The sequence below is a fragment of the Gracilinanus agilis genome, chromosome 3, assembly GCF_016433145.1.
Source record: "Gracilinanus agilis isolate LMUSP501 chromosome 3, AgileGrace, whole genome shotgun sequence".
NCBI classification, from domain to species: domain Eukaryota; kingdom Metazoa; phylum Chordata; class Mammalia; order Didelphimorphia; family Didelphidae; genus Gracilinanus; species Gracilinanus agilis.
In genome coordinates, this window is record NC_058132.1 from 518,105,979 (window position 1) to 518,117,025 (window position 11,047).

General features: G+C 31.9%; 1 pseudogene; it reads left to right on the top strand.

The window, feature by feature from the left end:
- Positions 1-211: 211 nt before the first annotated feature.
- Positions 212-988, top strand: LOC123241796 (annotated as a pseudogene).
- The last annotated feature ends 10,059 nt before the right edge of the window (positions 989-11,047 follow it).

Consider the following 11,047-nt stretch of genomic DNA (forward strand, 5'->3'; position numbering starts at 1 on the left):
GCCATCCTGTCAACCCAAAACTCTACCCACGATGTCCCCACTTGGAATGCTCAGGGACTCCATAAAAATCAGTTTTTACTAATAGGGAACCCCTATTGTAATTTAATGGAACGAAATTGTACTAAAAAAACATTGTTAAACAATAACTATCTTCTCTGCCTTGAGATGTTTATATGTCAGTATGTGTATATGTTCATACACACATATGATAATGTTATACAGAAAAGCACAAACAAGGGCACTTTCACTTAGGCCTGGAAGTAGTTGGGACAACCTATGTTTGGAGGTAGCAGGGGCCACCAGAGTAGCAGCAGCAGAGGGAAAGGAAGGAACTTTCTTCCTAGCTCCCCTCTTCAGTGCACCACAAGACCCAGCTGAACACCCAGTAAGACTCCTCCTGCCCCTTAGCACCCTGGATCAAAGCAGTATCACCTTTGACTACAGTCTTTTTCTTATCACAGATTGGAGCATGCAAGGAAGTAAGTCTACTGATTGATGAAGGCTAGGACTGTCTCAGGCTCTGGGCTGCTAATAATGAAAGGTGCCTTCATGGACATGTTTGAGATGATAAATAACATGATTGGGAAAATGCAGTACATAAAAACTAGAGCCAACTGTCAGACTTTTTCATCCTCCACTGTCATCTCCTACTCCAATCTGGGTGATGGCATTTCTAAATTTTTCCAAGAACCATCTGAGATGTGCTTAGCACAAGGTGAGATCTAGGAGTCAAGGACGTCATTGAAGGACTCTGAGAGCAGGACAGCACAAATGTACATTGGTCATCACATCAGAGACAAAGCACACATCCTCCAGAGTTCCTGAAATCACTGATGCTGAAGCATTTGACAATGAATGGAGGAAAGAGATGTGCCAAATCTGGCCAAATTGGTCCCTGGAATTTCATCAGCATGAGGCTACTGGAGCTGCTTGGAGAAGAAGGGCTGAGGAACCACCTCTTCTGACTTCTGGGAATTGCTTTTTCTGACAGTCACAATGCATGATGGGACTCAAGGACTATAGCAAAACTGCAGAAACCTTGGCTAGTTGTCAGATTTATCTTACTTGCCTGGTTTATGTGGCAAAACTGCTCATAATCTTCAACTTGGCTCTTTCAAGAGAGTTTTGGAAGTTACTTTATATTCTAAACTTGTATTCAATAAACACAAAAACCTTAGCTACTGGTCTAAGAACTAAACATTTGTTAATAACTGCTGGGAAAAATATATAGTAGTATGGAAGAAATTAAGTTCAGAATAACAGCTTACCTTATGCCAAAATAACTTCCAAATAGACAGATTATCAGATATAGAAGATCATATTACAAATAAGTTAGAGAAAGGAAAAAATCACTCATTAGATCTATGGATGAGGGAAGAGTTCATGAATAAAAAATAAAATAGATAATTTTGATTATATAAAATCATTTTCCCCAAAACAAATATAATGAAGCTAAAATTAGAATAAGTGAGAAAAAATCTTTACAGAAGATATATTTGATAAGGGTCTAATTTCCAATATACATAAGGAATTAGTTCAAACTAATATTAATAAGAACCATTCCTCACTTGACAGTGTAATGCACATTCTAGCAGTTCTCAAAGGAAGAAAACTAGTCTGTTTGATACATGTTTGAAGAAAATGCCCCCAAATCACTAGTAATTAGAGAACAACAAATTTAAAGTAATTTTCAATAAACAATTCAGATGATTTTTTGATTGCTTAGTAGAGTCATAGGGCTTTCCTTTTATTAAAATTGAATGAAAAGGGGGGCAGCTTGGTGTCTCAGTGAATTGAGAACCAGGCTTAAAGACGGGAGGTCCTAGGTTCTAATCTGGCCTCAGACACTTCCTATCTGTGTGACTCTGGGCAGGTCGCTAAAACCCCATTTCCCAGCCATTATCACTCTTCTGTCTTGGCACCAATATACACTATTGATTCTTATATGGAAGGTATGTATTTAAAAAAATTAAATGAATAGACTTGCAATTTTAGTTTACAAAGCATAAACTAACCAGATATTTTCTTCGTGTTTTTTTGGTCATAATATCAGTTTTATATCAGGCGTTCTTAAAGAGTTAGACATGATATGATAATAATAATAATAATATTTAAATATAATTGTTTAATGCTATCAATCTATATGTACTTTAATGTATTTTAAAATGTCATTATGAAAAGGGATTTTGAGACTCTCAAAGTAGGTCATGAAACAACATGAATAATACATTTTTTATTATATAAAAATCCTAATTTTTATAATTGATTATTCAAATCCTCTTCTCTATGAAAATTAAAATAGTACCATAAATTCTATATAACTGGCAGCAAAATATATAGTATATTTATATTCTAAAAACAATAGTATACTCCAGTACTTCATTTTCACCTAGAAATGACACAGGATTTTCAAAATCTATATCAGGGAATTACAAACTCTTATACGTACTACCAACATAGAAAGTCTCCAAGTATTGGTTAGGTGATTTTTCAACCTTATTAAAGTCTAAAAGTTTTATTCCTAAAGTATTATCCAAGAGATATTTTATACTTGTTTGGTTTTTCTCATTATTATTTTTTTCATTATTTTGGTGAACGGAGTTGGTGGAAGAGAGAGGTAGGAACAATTTATAATTTTTCTTTTAATTGACTTTTTTCCCTTTCCTTAGTTATTGTGAAACAGTTAATTTTTTGTGGTATATAGGAGGCAGCATTGAATAATGGTTAAGCAACTAGCCTCCACATCAGAAAGATTTGAGTTCAAAGCTTGCCTCCTGCTCATACTAACTAGATGGTTCTGGGAAAGTCACTTTTTCTCTAAATGATTTGAACCTACACTAAGTGTATTAAAAGTTAAGACAGTTAAGTGGACCTTGGGACATCTAGATGGTACACTCATCCTGGACAAAGAACAACTTCCTGTGTCCATGTCCAAATTGATCCTCAGACACTTGGTAGCTTTGTAACCCTATCAAGTCACTTAAACCTGTTTGTCACAGTTTCCTCATCTGTAAAATGAGTTGGAGAAGGAAATGGTAAACTAATTTATTATCTTTGCCAAAACAACTAAGTGGATTCAGGAAGAGTAAGACTCACCTTAAATAATTCAACAGCAACAAAAAGAATATAAGAGTAGGGTATAATCAACATTGATTGAAGGGTTTTCTTTACTATAAGTTCATTAAGTCAATAAAACCACAGCTTTAGTAAAATTATAATGGTATTAACAACAGTAAAATGTGAAGAACATCTAGTGAAGGGAAGTGATTTAAACAAGTAGAAACTTTAACAATACTAGTACAATCGTGTTTCTTTTAAAATGTAAAAGAATTTAACAAATAAAAATAAATAAATGTATAAATAAAAGGTTCTTCCTTATGCTCAAAATAATCATTTTCTATTATTAAATTTTTGAGATTACATGATGATACAATGTTTATATTTGTTTTCTGACATTTTGCAGTCTATGTTCTCTCCCTCACACCTCTCCCCTGGAAGGTGAGTGATGTAATATAGGTTGTACATATATTATCATATACATGATGCTATGTTCATTATGTTGTGAAACAAGACACATATTGATTTCACTAGAGAATAATTCATGAAGGAAATAAAATATCTTTTTTAAACAATCAAATACTAAATATTACTGAATATATTAATAAGTTGTCTTATAGTCACTGCCCTTAGGGTGATTCATTTATTCATAACAAAAAAATGTCTATGTCACTTAAACAACCAAGCAACCTTATTGAAAGGCAAAGTCTAGAAATGAGAAGTTGAAATTTAAAAGTGATTCAAGTTCAAAAGAATGCAGCCACCTGTCAAAATGACAAGGAGCCACATTCCAGAAATGCAAAACACCCAGGATTGCATGTTATTGGAAACTTGATTTGAGAGGCATGTTTACTTATTACTGAAGTCAATCTGTTTTTATATGTATTAATCAAGTACAAATGGGGGAAAAAGTGACAAGTATTTTCAGACTCAGGCCTTTTTCACACAGGTGTGCCACTGCCACTGTGTCTTTAAGGATTATAAGATATAACACTAGTGTATGCCTTTGCAAATCCAATAACTAAGGGTTGCCATTTTCAGCCTTATGACTTTTAGAAGGGTATTTAAGCTTTGGAAAGAAATATTTTATATGACAACAAAGAACACATTTAAAATGATAACAAGACTCAGTTTCATAGAATTGAAATATCTATGTACTGCATTAACTGAATACAAACCATGGCTAAATCTTAGAATGACTAGAAAGGGTTTAACTATAATATCCTCCCACTACTAGTTTTATATTGAATGATAATTTTTCTTATAGGTTGCCTTAGCAATTATCTAGCATTTTTGGTTCATTGACTCTGAGCTGGTCAAAAAGCCAATTCAATAAACTACAAAAATGCCTTTGGCTAAATTATAGTTTTAGATGAAGGCAATGAGAATTATTCATGCATATCCTATGACAATCCTTGGCCCACAATGCTTTTGCCTAAGGCAACAAAAATGCCCTCTGGTCAGAAAGTTTAAAGCATAATAGAAAGAAATCTATGACTTTACAAAAAAATTAGTAACTATATATTAATATCCAACATTAAAATATCAAGAAAGAAAAGTTTTATTATTGTTGTTGGTTTTATTATTATATTTTAGTTTAGATTGAGCATTTCTAGCTGTCTCAAAAAGAAATCTAATAACCATTTGTTTTTGAATTATATATATATATATTCCTATGTTTGAAAAATGACTGTAATGCTAAAAGAAATATCTACATAAAGGGAAACATCTTTCTAAAATCATTTAATTGGTCAGTTCATCAGTAGCCTTGACAAGAATTTTAGACAGAAATACAGAATCTCAGGACTAGAAGAGGGACATAATTGAGAAGGTATTAGATTTGGAATTAGGGATACTTTTGTTCAAATACTGCCTCACACACTTACTAGCTGTGTGGCCCAGGACTAGTCAGGTAAACTTTTTGAACCTCAATTTCATCATCTTTGAAATAGAAAGATTCAAAGTAAGTGGGTTTGATTTTATGATTTAGTGTTCCTTGAAGTTCCAAATTTGTCATTATGTAATTAAGGAACATTTATTAAGTGCTTACAATGTTACATAACTATCCTGAACACTTGGGAATAAAATATAAGGAAAAAGAAAGCTAATTCTTACATTCAAGGAGTTTATACTTTAACAAGGGTAGACATCATACTAAAGGAAAAGGGTAGGAGAATATATACAACATGAGAGCATGATGAAGAAGTACACAGAAGTAGAAACTGGATGGAAATAAGCAGATTATTATTTAAATTATAACTAAAAAATTTGGTTCAATCTGTACCTAAAAAGTAAACTCCTTTGGCAAATTATTGATGATAGTCAAAGTTATTTAGAATCCTCTTTTGTGGAAGGAACCCAGTATGTCAAAAGATAATCCATTCCTTTTCTTCTTGCACTATTTGGACTGCCTTTGAGACATTTATAATACAGAAGAACAGCAAACAAACCAAAAATTAAGTTCAAGTTTTTATTCTTCTGCTTGAGCTTCAAATGGATCAAAATTTCATTTGCGTAATACAATGTGCCACAATGATTATTAGTGTCTAAAGTAAAACCATATTCAGACTTTATGAGTATATTTGAATTTGAGAAATTTTACCTTTTAAAATAGGAGGAGCTTGTCATTCACACAATAACAGCTCTAAGAAAGCAATAATACACTCAACAAGCTACTAGCTTTAAGATTTTAAGTGTAAAAATGGAAGTTGATTTATTACTCTGATGATTACTGATCTTTGGTCATTGGCCAATATAACACTAACGGTTAGATATATGATCTAAGTGACAGATTCATATTGACATGGTAATAATATTTTAAGCTGAAAACATAGGCTCCATTTTAAAGCTAACCATCAATTATATAAAACAAGTAGTAATACTTAGTACAATTAGATGAAATCCATAGATAATGCAAAACCTTTACCTTATTTATTCTCTTTAATGACTCTAAAATATGTAACTGATCAAAGGCAGAAAAATAGAGGTACCTTAGTCTTCTAATGAAGATTAATTTTTAGAGAGCACAGAGTAGTATAAATATCTCATTATACTAGTAGATAATGGAGACTAAGGTTTGATTTTGGTAATATAAAGAGAATACATTGGTTATGGATTACCAAGTGTCACAAAATCTGATATTTGTTAAAGAATCATAGAGGTTGGTTATGTAAACCCATTCCTGAATAGAAATTCCATCTATAACCCACCCAACTGGTAACCAGTCTCCATCCTTCATGACCTCTCTAAAGCTTTTGCCAGTCAGTAACTCTTCTCCTTGAAATACTCTTTAGGTTTTTATGACACTGCTCATTCATAGTTTTCTTCTCTCTACCTACTTCTTCTCAATCCTCCTTTGATATATCCTCCCCCCAAGTTAAACCTGCATAAGTCCCCAAAGGCTTCGTCCTGGGTCCTATTTTCCTCTCCCTCTAATACTCTATTACATAGTCATTTCATTAGCTTTTATACATTCAATTATTATCTCTATGATAATTATCCTCATTATCTTTTTACCTAACACTGACTTGCCTCCTGACCTATAGACTAGTAGATTACTATTGGATATCTTACATGGAATCTCCTACAAACTCCTTAAATTTCATGTATCCAAAAGTAAACTGACTAGCTTCACATAAAATAACAATTAATAATAACTGATAGAATTTATATAACACTTTAGTAGTGCATCACATGGTGATTCATTTGACAATTACTTAGGAAAGGAGAAAGGAAACAGAAGTTATGTTTTATGCCTATTAGAGACTATGCTACTACTTTACTGATATTATTTTATTTGATTCGCAAAACAATTTTAGGAGTTAGGTGCTCTTAATTTTACTGTTTTACTATTTTACTGTTGAGGAAAGTGAGGCTTATTGAAGTTATTTCTTGCCACACAATTAAGAAGAGTCTGTGAGTCAATTTGAATTTATGTCATTCACACCTCAGCATTCTATTCACTCTGTTTGACTCAGCTGACCTGAAGTAGCTTAGAAAGTCAAAGTACAATCAGAAGCAAAGTAATTGAGGCCTATAAATCTTAATTATATGAGTAGTGACTATTTAATAATATTTCTAAGTATTACTTTCTCTCCTTCTAACTATTACTTTCAATAAGATAAATATGGTGGTTTATAAAAATACAAAGACACATGAATGTAAGTTATGTTATTTTTTTTCTTCCTTAAAACTATTAATTGGTACATGCTCACCATTCAACAGACTTGCCCAGGGTAATGCTTAGTTTTGTGTTCAGTTTCCAAAAAGTTTCTTCAAATTAAAAAAAAGCCTTTGACTCATTTATAATCTACACTTTTCCCACAAATTATGTTGAAAATAATAACAACAACAAACTATTAACATTCTCCTATCCAAAGTCTATTTAATTGCCTAAATCATTGAAAATAAGTCACAAAGTAGCTCTAATTATCTCAGGGACTGTTGATTAATTTAATTTAATTTTTTTGTTGTTGATTAATTTTAAAGTAATACTCAAAATCTAACAAATTTCTGGTATGTAGGACTTTTTTCATTATAGAGTATAGATAAAGATAATGTGATTGAATTTTTTAAAATAATATCAATAATACTCACACACATATATTTTGACAGGCAATATTATACCAAAGCCATTTGAGTATAATTCTCAAAAGAAGAATGAAAATTAAAATGCTTCAGCCTATCAATTATATGTGAGAATAAATCATCAATTTTCTTGCCAATTTAAAAGCAAACATAATATTCAACCACTAAATATAGAAAAGGTTGAGTTAATCATCCCTATTTACCTTTGAACATAGCTCAGGCACATAAGGCTTCCTGAATTTTCCTGGACCAGAATCTGAAAAAAAAAAAAAAAACAAACTTTTCTTCTTAGGAATTTAGGGTTTGTGTGACCTTGGGCAAGTCACTTGACCCCCATTGCCCACCCTTACCAATCTTCCACCTATGAGACAATACACCGAAGTACAAGGGTTTAAAAAAAAAGGAATTTAGGGTTAAAAATGTAATTTTACTGGGACCTAGTTTTATCATTAAACTGTGATTTTCCAATAATTATGTTACAGATTTCCTAATTCATGTAAATATAACACAGCCAAACATCTTACCAAAAAGTACACAGAATTGAAATTAGAACAAGTTCCAACATACAGAAAAACTTAAGAAAAACTTTCATAAAGAGTCTCCTTTTCTTATGAATAAACATTTATATTATAAGCTGGTGTTCCAAATTAATTGGAGACTATTCTTTTCCTTGGGGGAAGGGGCATATATATACACATATATACACATATATATGCATATACATATACATATATTTTATATATGTGTGTGTATGTGTGAAATACATAGTGAAAGCCTTACCCAGTTTTAAAGATGGTAAAACACAGGTACTGAAAGTTTAGGTGAGTGGTCTATAGACATATCATTACTTAATGATTTTCAATGATGTTTTTTGAGTCCTCGGTCTATTCACATATTTTTTTGCATTACTGGTGCACATCAGTATAATTTTGCCATTTTCTGATTCAGAACTATAGGTCAGAAAGACAACTACCATAATGTAATGTAGTAGAAAAGAGAAAAGATATGTTTTGTATCACTAGTTAAAAGAAAAAAAACTTTATCTATCACAATTCAGATTCACCTTTGAAATAATTTTATATGTACTCTTATTCTAGTAATCTATAATGAGAAAATTAGTTCTTCCTCCCTCCTCCACTCCAGGTGTTAAATAATCTTATAAAGATTATACAAGTGCTTTCATGCAATACATATTTCCATATTGTTCATGCCATGATAGAAGACACATATCACACATACAATAAATAAAAATAAAAATAACTCATGAAGGAAATAAAGTGGAATATGGCCTGCTTTTGATCTGCAAATCAGACTCCAACATTTCCTTCTTTTTTTGGCTGTGGACAGCATTTTTCACAATGAGTCCCTTGAGGATATTTTGGAAACTTGTTTTGGTGATAACAGTTTAATTTTTCATTGTTGATTATCATACAATATTTCCGTTACTATATACCACTGTATAATAATAAATGTAATAATATAGAATATAATATATAGAATCCTGTCTCCAGGATTTGTTCACTTGAATGCCAATTATCATGATATTTATCCTCTAAAATCAATATTATTAAGGATATCTCAATCAGATAATAAATCAGTAATATCTTCTTATGGCAAATTTAAAAGTAGTAATTGTAAAAGCCCATTAATTTTGATTTAATTGTTAAAAATCACAACACAACATGTGGAACTACTTTTTTGGTGTTTTTTTTTTCCTTTTTTCTTGCCATCCTTTTCTAGCCTTCCCAAATGAGGAGTGTATCATAGGGCTTAGTATTGGAGACTTAGAAAGACCAGGCATGTCTCTTAGGAGAGCTAGCTAGACAGTTAAACTTCAAAAGATAAGCTCAGTTGAGCTCAACTGCCTTGTTCTCTGAAGTCTTGCATTGTCTGAAGCCCTGCTGTCTCTTGTTAGCTGTGTTAAAAGGGACTGGTTGCAGCCAAGTAATTTGGAAGGGAGAAGGTGATGACCAAAGAGAAGAATAATATAGAAAAAAGGAAATTGGAAAAAGAAAGGGAAAGCTTTGGTGATTTCTAGACTCTACTCTGAGATTTTTTAAATTGTCAGAAATTGATTTATTTTTCATCCTCACATTGTACACACCCACTCTAAGCAATTTTAGAGTAAATTAAATAGATAGAATAAATTACTTTTTGGTGCATTGACACTTTACAATACAAGTGTAGTGATCAAATGGAACCAAATCCTATATGTTTCCTATAAGTCTCCTTTGCTTATATTAGATAGTCTTTTCCATATAATTATCTCACATATCATTCTGAAATGTACTTTATTCATCATTAAAGTAGATATTCTAGGGTATAACTATAATGTATTATTTAATGTCATATATTATGTCTAAATATCTAAATATTTCCACAAACATTGTTTTTCATAATTCCACATTTTTGAGAGAAACCTTTCAGTTTAGAGGAACTAATTCTATTTAGTTAAATAAAGCTCACTTTTAGATTAGTTGCCTACACTAAGACTTTAATCTATAATTTCCATTTCTTTGAGCTTACTATATATTATAAGGCTTGAACTTTGTTCATGTTTTGACTCCTTCCCCCTTGATTCTCTCCTTCCATCCTTTCTTCCTTCCCTTCCCTTCCCTTTCCTTCCCTCCCTTCCCTTCTCTTCCCTTCTCTTCCCTTCCTTTCCTTTCTTTTCCCTTCCCTTCCCTTCCCTTCACTTCCCTTCCCTTCCCTTCCTTTTCCTTCCCTTCCTCTCAGCTATTTATTAAGCACCTAGTACTTGCATAGGAATAATAATAACTGACTGAAAATACATAAAACAATTTAACTGTAGTCTCTACTCTAGTGTCTGACTGTCTGGGAAGACTTTTGCAAAAGAGTAAACATTCAAGGCAATGTATGATTAAATACTAAAAAGAGCAATAGCATGTTAAATAATATAGGAGTTTAGAGAAAGAATTCAGCATTTAGTGGACTCTAATTCAACTTAATAAACATTTACTAAGCAGCTACAAGACACTATGCTAACTGGGCAAGGGAAGACTTTTTGAAAGAGATTATTAAAATTTTGACCTGAGCAATGAATTAAATAAATGGAGAAAAGGAAAATTAGTTCAGAAAGTACAGAGTTGGTTATGTACATATACAGATGGCTTTAAGAAATGTGTCAAAGGATTATACCATTTGTTAACAATAGGCAATCGAACACTGGTTTCTCTAATTTGCAGAAGTCATCAAATCATTATAAAGGTTTTTCTTCATCTATACAAATGAGGATTTTAGCATAGATCATCACTTCTACAATCCTCAAGTTCAGAGAGACGTATTTCTTTTTATCATTATAACCTCTTTTAATTTTTTTTAACATTTATTAATATTCATTTTTAACCTGGTTACATGATTCATGCTCCTCCTTTCCCCTTCA